Source organism: Callorhinus ursinus, unplaced genomic scaffold (assembly GCF_003265705.2).
Source record: "Callorhinus ursinus isolate GAN/ISIS: 27379988/994484 unplaced genomic scaffold, GSC_fseal_2.0 scaffold12, whole genome shotgun sequence".
In the NCBI taxonomy this organism is placed as follows: Eukaryota; Metazoa; Chordata; class Mammalia; order Carnivora; family Otariidae; genus Callorhinus; species Callorhinus ursinus.
In genome coordinates, this window is record NW_027397074.1 from 77725041 (window position 1) to 77734970 (window position 9930).

Genomic DNA, 9930 nt, shown 5'->3' on the forward strand with positions numbered 1-9930 from the left:
CAGAGGAATACCTGGGTAGCAGAGGCAGATACAGTGGAGGACGGGAATAGAGGACCTGGGTTGGAATCCAGACTTTCCCATTTACTGACTGTACCAATGGTCAGCTGAAGGAACCGGGGATACATACCCATTCTGAGCCGGTTCCTCATCTCCAATGGGATGATAGTAGGCCCTCCCTCACAGGGTTGCTGTGAGGATTATGGGACATGCGATCACTGAGGTTAGTGCCTGGTACATCGTAAACACTTAATGTTCTCTTATTCCTCCAATCGGTGTAATCTCTAAACCCCGGAGACTAGCATGGTAGCCCAGCACAGGTTCTGGAGTCAGCTTGTCTCCCTCACCTCCCGCTTTCTCCCATTCCTAGCTATGTGCCTTTGAGCAAGCTAATTTACTTTTTAGTGCTCCTGCTTTCTCTCTCTGTAACAGTAAGTCTATGGAAAGCACTGTTCTTTCACACAATACTGAACAGATAATAACATAAGGTGTCTGAAATATCCCAGCTTGAGTCATTTGTAAAACTATGAAAATTAAAATGTATATAATCCTATTTCCCTATTAATGTCCACTGTCCTGACGGGCTGCCTATTAAATTATGATTTTCCATAGGCAGTTTTTCATAAGCCCTTCATTTGCTTTTCAAGTCCACCTTGAGAGTGAAAATCGTCCCCACTGGCGATCAGACCATCGTGTACCTAACAGACACAAGTAAGGACAGTGACAAAGCCAACAGGAAACAGTGTTTCTCCCAAGGCCACGCCACGGCTGCAAAAAGACTAACAATCCCTTTTCTTCAGTGACAGCTGGAGTCTTCCCAGTCCCACTTCATTGCTCCCTCCAACCTCCCAAACAAGCATCATTGAGATGCCCAGTTCCTCAACTGCCCCACCTCATGACAGTACCTAATCCAGAGCTGGTTCCTCTTCTGCTGGTCTCTCCCAAGCCAGCTTAGACCCCGTAAGAGGCCCCGCCCCTCCCTACTGCCCTTCCATGTTGCCCCACTATTTCTTAGCTGCAGTCTCCCCTGCTGCAATAAGTTCATCAATTTAACTTCGTGGGACTGCAGGTATAGTCAAGTCTTGTTGAGTTTTACCTTACCAAGTCAAGTAATAATGTGATTTTTTTAAGAGATTTTGTCAGAGCGAGAGCACACAAGCAGGGGGAGAGTGGAGGGAGAGGGAGAAGCAGGCTCCCCACCAGCAGGGAGCCCGGATGCGGGGCTCAATCCCAGGGTCCTGGGATCATGACTGGAGCCAAACGCAGTTGCTTAACCATCTGAGCTGCCCAATGTGATTTTTAAAAAGGGAAGTGGGGGAGGGGCACCGGCTGGCTCACTAGAGAAGGTAGCACTTGATCTACAGGTCCTTAGTTCCACATTGAGCAGAAGAGATTGCATTAAAAATGGGGGAGGTAGGTGCGCCTGGGTGGCTCAGTTGGTTGAGCGACTGCCTTCGGCTCAGGTCATGATCCTGGAGTCCCAGGATCGAGTCCTGCATCGGGCTCCCTGCTCAGCAGGGAGTCTGCTTTTCCCTCTGACCCTCTTCCCTCTCATGCTTTCTCTCTCATTCTAAGTAAATAAAATCTTTAATAAAAAAAAAAATGGGGGAGGTAGGGGAAGCAAGCACTTCATCTTTAAGAGGGTCACTTGGGCTCCTGTTCCCAGGTCAGGGTGGAGTTTGCTTGTCCCTCTCTCTAAAATATTAAAGAAAAAAAGGGCTACTTCAACTAAAGCATTCCTCTATTTTAGGAACATTCTCTTGTATATTATGGATTCATTTTGTCTCCATATTGCTGCCCTTACCCGGAAAGCATTGGCACCCAGCTCAGAGCCCTCAGTGGTATCATGAGATCATAAAAGATCTGAGCCTCAGTAACACCTGGAAAGGCCCTGGGCATGAACTTCAGAATAATCCAGACCTAGTCCAAAGATGGGGGGAGGATGGGACCCAGGACTGTCCAAGGTCACATGTGCCCACCCAAGCTTAGTTCTCAATTTCTGAGCTCCCTGCTCAACCCTTCAGCCAGAGTGAAGGTGTCACTCTCTGCTCAAAGTCCTCCAAATAGGGTTTCAATCAGAGTTAAGTCCTTGGCAATGAATGAAAGAATTCTCTCATGTTATAAAACTCACTATGCCTTGGCTCACCATCCATACCAACAGGAATAATGTTTTGTTTCAGGAAACGAACTATAGAGTCATCTGTTGATTCCTGGGAGGAAAGTTCAGCACAAGGGCAGTTCATGCATTTCTTCCCTCAAAAAATATTAGTGACTCTGCTATATACCAAAAAGCCAGGTTCTTTATTGTAGGAGCCAAGAGCCTCCTGTGTGGTGTGATGTGAGGGTACCAAGAACCTTCTCAGATTATCAATTTCTTAGATGCCAAGGTCCAGATGGGGACGACCACAGGCTGGGGAGGACTCCCATGGGAGCACTCACTTTATTCCCCTCCACTGACTGGGCATCAAGGCCAGTTTAAGAACCCTCGGCAGACACAAGGGAAGGAGAGAAAGAATTCCCAATGAAGGGCATGGTGGGCATTCTCCTTCACAATTTTGCGAAGAAAAGCTATAGTCAAGCTGTAGTCCTCAAGTATAGTGACCTTATTTATTGAAACAAAAATGTTCCATGACCTGACAGGGTGCAGTGGACTGGTCTGAAAAACAGGAAGCTTGAAGTCAGGGTTGTGCAGAAAACCCAGGTGACCTAGGAATCAGAACTTCAATGCCTGAACCTAGTTGTTTGACAGAGCAAGTTATTGCCCGTTTCCTCACTGGTGAAATACCTCCCTCGTTAAGTATTCAGTGTGTTAATATACAGGACCGTCACTGGCCTATTAAGGGCTAGGGAAGTATTTGCTCGTTTCCACTGATGTTGGCATAGGATGTTTTTGCTTTAAGATTTTGAAGACAGAGCACACATGCACAGCAGGGGAGGGGGCAGAGGGAGAGGGAGAAGCAGAGCTGGATGAGGGCTCCATCTCAGGACCCTGAGATCATGACCTGAGCAGAAGGCAGATGCTTAACCGAGCCATCCAGGCACCCCGGCATGGGATAGTAAAATAGTTTTGTCAAATTTGGCAAATAAAAATACAGGATGCCCAGTTGTATCTGAATCTCACCAAAAAAAAAGTATTTTTAGTAAGCTCTATGCCCAATGTGGGGCTTTAACTCAGGACCCTGAGAGCAAGTTACATGCTCTGCTGACTGAGCAAGACAGGCGCTCCTACATCTGAATTTCGGATAAACAAACTGGTTTTTTTAAGATTTTATTTATTTTGACAAGATAGCGAGAGGTAGCAAGCAGGGAGAGTGGGAGAGGGAGAGGGAGAAGCAGGCTTCCCGCTGAGCAGGGAGCCCAATGTGGGGCTCGATCCCAGGACCCTGGGATCATGACCTGAGCCGAAGGCAGACGCTTAACGACTTAGCCACCCAGGTGCCCCAACAAACTGGTTTTTCATGTAAGTATATCCCCAATATTGCATGGCTCAGGTCATGGTCCCAGCGTCCTGGGATGGGGCTCCCTGCTCGGCGGGAAGCCTGCTTCTCCTTCTCCCACTCCCCCTGCTTGTGTTCCCTCTCTCGCTGTGTCTTTGTCAAATAAAATCTGTGTAAAAAAAAAAAAGTGATTTCACTGTCTGAACTTCAAATGTAATGCCTCCTCTGCTTTACCTAGCAACCTTACGTTACAACCAGTTTTCATGATGCTGAAAGGCCAGGTTGAGAACCTGGAGAGGGGGGCCCCATGGGGCTAGCCAAGAGGGCCCTTACCTTCATGTAGGGTGGAAATCAAATGTGAGCCAGAAGGAAGTGACAACAAAGTTTAGTGAATGAGACACGCAGGGACAGAGCATCTGAGAATTAGGAAAGTAACCTGAGTCTCGTCTCTGCTTGGGGTCCAGGGTTCTTATTGGCGATTTTGCTCTGATGGACATGTCCTCTTAGGCATCTGGGAACTGGTCAGAATAAGGACAGGGTCCAGGTGTCCTTCAATCCCTGAAGCCAGGGTTCTTGGCAGCAAGGTGTTTGGAGTCAAGTGGTCCTGGAGAATGTCCCCAGATATTATCTAATGTACAGGAAACCTCCAAGGATATCACTACCTCTTTGTCCCTTTCAAGGGAGAGGTATGCCATTTGCATTTACAAGGCATGTGTAGCATGGGGCTGAGGGTGCAGGCCAAAGCAAGAACAGAAGCTAGAAAAGGAGTTGGGGGTACCTGGGAGGCTCACTAGGTTAAGTCCCTGCCTTTGGCTTGGGTCATGATCCAGAGTCATCACGCTCCTTGCTCAGTGGGGATCTGCTTCTCCCTCTGCCCCTCACCCTGCTCATGCTCTCTCAAATAAATGTTAAAAGAAAAAAGTCTGGAAAAGGAGCAAAAGGGGGAAAAAACTGGTTTTCTTCCATGGTCTCAAAAAATTTTCACCTACCTTACCTACTTTGAGCCTCCCAACAGGCCTTTGCAGTAGGGCAAGCACAAACGACTGTGCCTCTTTACATCTGTAAGATAAGGTCGAGACAGGCAGGGATACTATATACGCAGGATCACACAGCAATTCCCCCGCCCCCCAACCCGGAGTGACAGAGCAGCGCTTCAAGCTTGAGGAATTTGAAGTCTGGTGCTCCTTCCCCAGCACGTGCTGGAAGTCAGGCCAGGCCCTGCCTTAAGGGAGGTTTTCATTGGAAACGGGGACCTGCAGACCAAACACAATCATGCTTGTCCCTCTGTGCAGAGTGCTACAGAATTGAAGTATAAGATAGGCCTGGCATCCTGCCATGGCATCTTGGGAGGATACACTGTGTACAAGTTTAGTCTGTACTCTGGCACCAACTTTGAAAATTTTAGCCTGGCAGTAAACAGTGCTACTAGTCTATGCTATTTTTCTCAAAAGGAGATTTAAATTTTTTGAGAAAGCGCGTGCAAGCCTAAGTCTGGGGAGGGTTAGAGGGAGAGAATCTCTAGCAGACCCCCGCCCACTGAGTGGGGAGCTAGCTCCAGGGGAATCCATCTCCTGACCCTGAGACCATGACCGGAGCCAAAACCCAGAGCCAATTAACCACAGAGCCACCCAGGCGCCCCTCCCAAGGGGATCTGAATAACGATTTGGTCCCTGTAAAAAAGTTTGTATTCTCAGGTCAGTGGCTTCCCCTGACTTGTATCATCTCCCACAATTTTTAAGTTATTTTGTAGCAAGTACTGTGTTAATTTGTGGTTTGCATAAATTTTGTAACAATGCGGTCACCTAACTCAAGTATTTGTAAAACTAGAAAAGGCATGACGAAGATTCTCTTCCACCAAATACTCAAGCTCCCCTGAACTTCTCCAGTAGCCCTCAATTTTTTAACTTCCATTTTCATCTCTGCATTGTCTGATTTTAGCCAGAACCCTCCACTCTCCATATCTGATCAGGCTCACCTTACACCATCCCTCAGGTTGAAAGGACTTCAACCACCTCCATTTTGACCTTAGTCTGTACTTACTCAATGATTAAGTTCTCCCTTCCAGCTTATCTCTAACTCAGGGAAAAGACCCTGCGGGTAAAGCATTCCCTGATGGGAACTGAAACTGCCCCCCTCAAGCAATAAGGACTGCCCTGAGCCGGTGAGACCCCGCATGATTGACCCCAAGATAATGATCAGCCTGACCTTTACTGCCCACCTGCGGGTACCCACCCTCCTCTGTCCTGCATTTTTTATAAATCTGGAAGTGGGGCATCTGGCTGGCTCAGTGGGTAGAGCGTGAGACTCGTAATCTTAGGGTTGGGTTCAAGCCCCACATTGGAAGCCCCCTATTTAAAAAACAAACTCCCCGAGTATTTCCAGGACTCTGAGCCTGATTGAGATTGTCAATCTGCTGTCTTCCCATTGTTGCCCTCACTGAAATAAATCGTTTGTTTCACCACCACTGTCTCCTCTAACTTTGGGTTTTGGCAGCAGTGAGTGGCTGAACCCAGTCTGTTTGGGACCCCCAGAGCCAGGTGTTTGGTCACCCCTGCCCCCTGCCTACAAGGTGAGGTCTGATCACCCTGGCTTGCCTTAAAGAGTCCTGTTAGGTCGGTTTAGCCGAAGTGCCCCCTTACCCTGTTTTTTCCTTAATTTTCCATCCACTGAATCACCCCCCACCCCCGCTTTGCTCCTTGGCTGTATATTTCAACTTGCCCAAGCTATATTTGAAGTAGAGCCCAATCTCGCCCTGCTCTAAGTGACCCCCCCAGTTCCTATACCTCCTGGGATGGCTCCCCTTAATATTTTAAGTTTTCATAGTCAACTTATTAAGTTGGCCTTGCCATGCTTTCCCAAACGCCATTGCAGTTAGAATGTTGTTTTCTTTTCATAGGTATGGAGTGAAAACGTCACCAGCTAGGCCCCAAGACCTGGCCTTTACTGCCAGCCTGCTTGAACTCACTAACCTTTGTCTTACATCTTCCCTAAGCTCTTCTTTCCGGCTTTCCCCTTAATGCAGGCAAATGAAACCCAAAACCATCCCCCAGGTGATGGGACAGCCTGGGCCAAATCTCCTGCTGGTCCAGACCACCCAGCCTGAGCGAAACCTCACTCGCGCCTGCGCAGATGGATCTTGGAGTGACCTCATTATACTACTAAGATCTCTACTCAGAGAGGAGCCTCAGTCGCTTACAGAGCACACTAAGTATGTATAGGCCAAGTTCCCTTAAATGTGCGACCCTCACGCCCGCCTCTACCTACGATGACCAGCCTCCCCCATCTAAATATTCATCCTAACCCTAAACAAAAGGAATCTATTCACCCTCTCAGGGTGTCACATCTCTGGAGGCCATTCCCCATGATCTCATTATTTGCCGAAAGTAGTAAGAACTTTGTGGCCACAACCTGGTCGTTTGACTCACCAAGCAATGAACTCACAAAAGTTGTCCCTCCCCCTACCCCGTTCCTTTCTCCCGGCCACCCAGCTCATACCCCATGGCCAACTACCACTTTTCATTGTTTGTATATCCTTCCGGAGAGATCTTGTGCACATTCAGATGAATGTCTATGTACTTTTTCCTCCCTTTGGAAATTAGTGGCAGGTTGGACACCTGGTCCCCACCCCCCCATCTAACAAACAAAATATATTTAAAGCTCTTTCCATATCAGAACCTGAAGGGAATCTTCATTCTTTATACTCGCATAGTTCTCTGCTGGGTCATTTATATGACCAGTCCTCCTATTAGGGACAACTGGTGTTGTTTTCAGTCTTGTCATACTAAACAGTGCTTCAATTAATCACGTTTTTATGATATCCTGCACATGGGGGATTAGGTCTGCAAGATAAACGGATTGCTAGGTTAAAGAGTATGGACATTTGCCATGTTAACAGATTTTATGAAAACGTCCCCCATACAGGCTGTTCCCCTTTATAGTCCCACCAGCAATTGCAAACAACCTCACCAATCCCACAGGCAACCCAATTTTTGGCTATCTGCCAACCCAAGGTGGGGGGATAACATTCTGAAATGTTACCTTTCCCAAAACTATTTGTAAAAATCATCTCTACACCCAGCATGAGGCTCGAACTCAACCCGTCGATCAAGAGTTGCATGATTTACTGACTTGAGGTACTAGGTGCCCCTTTTTTTTTCAGGAATGTTCTTTTATGTATGAACTTTAGAATCTGAGTGTCTTAACTTTCAAATCCTGTTATTTTTATTTTTAACATCAAACATTTTGGGAGGGACCTTCCTACCCCCATCTGAACACAATGCTTGGAGCTCTTTCTCCTCAGCATTTTAGGTCAATGCCTAACTCAGATTAGGGGACCAAAATATTTGTCCAAGTAAACAAATGGATAGATAGATAATGAACATGGGCATGGACATGGGCAAGGATGAGGCAAATTTAGATTTGTGGGGCCTTACCTTACGTTCAAGGTTTCCCTCCTGCTTTTGATGTTGTTTGTCGTGGTGGGGTTCGGAGCCGACGGCCAAGAAAATTCTTTGAGATGTGTTCGGTGCCAAAAACCGTGGTCTTATCAAAGCACAGGGACAAAAAAAAAAAAAAGGACTCGCGAGCAGAAAAGGTTGTGGCTCCAGGATGCTGAGGAGCAACTGATTATATACTGTGGAGTTGGGTGGAGGTAAAGACAAAGGGAAGTTTCCAGAAGGACTTTCATATGCTAAAGAAGACTCTTCAGATCCTGGAGGCCTGCCTATTGTCAAGCTAAGGTTGTTTTTCCCTCTAGCAAAGCATTAACATTAAGACAATTGGGAGTTTCCTGGAGGAATGTTATAGTCTGCCTGCCTCAAGTACTTGTCAGGGCACAGCAGGTTATAAGGACATTTAATTTTACCTACATTTCCTCTGCCTTTGTTCCCCACATCACTTTGACAGAACGGGAACTAAGGTTTTAGGAAAAGAATAAGGAAAATTTAGGGATAACTCAGCACCTCCTCTTTAAACTGCTGGCTGTTTCAGCTCCTCCACTTCTAACCTGGTGTTTGTTGCTTGAGGGCATTCTCTTAGGGAGGGGCAAAACGTGCTAATAGGTTTCCAGCTTCCATTCTTGCCTCTGCTACTTGTAGGAGCTGAAAACGATTGATAATCTCAAAAAAGAACAGTACCGGGGGGGGGGGGGCCACCTGTGAGTAGGAAAAAGGTAAACTAGATTCTAGGAAAGGGCTCAGAGTAGCCTTTTAAAATACAGAGACTTTAGAGTTAGAAAAAAATCCTGTCTGCTTTAAAAACCTTTACTTTCTTGCTTTGGTGGAGGGTGGGGGAAGTGGAGTGGGGGCGGGGAAGTGGTTAGAAGTTGCAAATGAAACTGCCAGAAGCCCTGAGACCCAGTGGGCAGCCTAATCGGCCTTGGAAATGTTCCATTTCGGAGAATTCTGGAGTCCCGACTGAGAACTAGAAGCTGAGAATGAGTTTGAGAATTTCCCAGTCTTCTTTGGTTAAAACACCAGATTTTGTCTTTTTAAGAAAAAGCCTCTTCCAGCTTCAGCCTAAAGGCGCTGCAGTTAGGGGATGATGGCGTCAGGGAATGCATTCACTCATGCGTTCACTCAGGTGCCTCTGGGACGTCTTTGCTGACATAATCGCACAGAGACCTAAAGGATTAGATCTTTTTAAAAAATAGATTTTATTTATTTACTCATGAGAGACAGAGAGGCAGAGGGAGAAGCGGGCTCCCAAGGAGCAGGGAGCCCGATGTGGGACTCGATCCCAAGACTCCGGGATCGTGACCTGAGCCGAAGGCAGACGCTTAACCATCTGAGCCACCCAGGCGCCTGAGACCTAAAGGATTAGAAAGAAGAAGGCATGTAAAGGTCCAAGGGGATCGTAGACAGGACAGAGGGATCAGCAGGTGTAGAAGCTGAGCGTTGGGGCCTTGGCTGATGTGATCCAGGAACGGCTCGTGCCTGTGTGGCTGGAGCCCAGGGACCGAGAGCGTGGGCAGAGACAGGCAGGCTGGCTCGAGAGCCCTGGGGAGAGATGGTGGGAGCTAGTGCCCTGGGGAGCAGACTCCTCCCGACACCTCAGCTCACAGCATAGTTCCAGGGAGCAGGGGTGCAAGAGCACCTGGCTGTGGGGGGTGGGGGCACAAACAGACCAGGTTTGGCCAAAATCCAAAGGCAGAGAGACAGGCGGTGGTGAAACAAGAAAGGATTTTGTTTCAGCGAGGTCCACACTGGAAAGACAGTAGACTAGGATCTCAAAGGCTGTCTCCAAGCGCTAAAACTACTTCCAGGTTTATGGAAGGAAAATGCGGGACAAAGATGAGTGGATCCCGGCAGGTGGGCTGTACAGGTCAGGTTGATCCCAGTCTTGGGGTCAATCATGGGTGGGGTCTTGCTGGCTCCAGGCAGTTCTTATCACTCGAGGGGGCAGTTTCGGTTCTCAGCAGGGGATGCTTTGCCTGCAGGGTCTTTTGCCTGAGTCAAAAGATAAGTTGGAAAGAACTTAATCAGTAAGAAAGTACAAA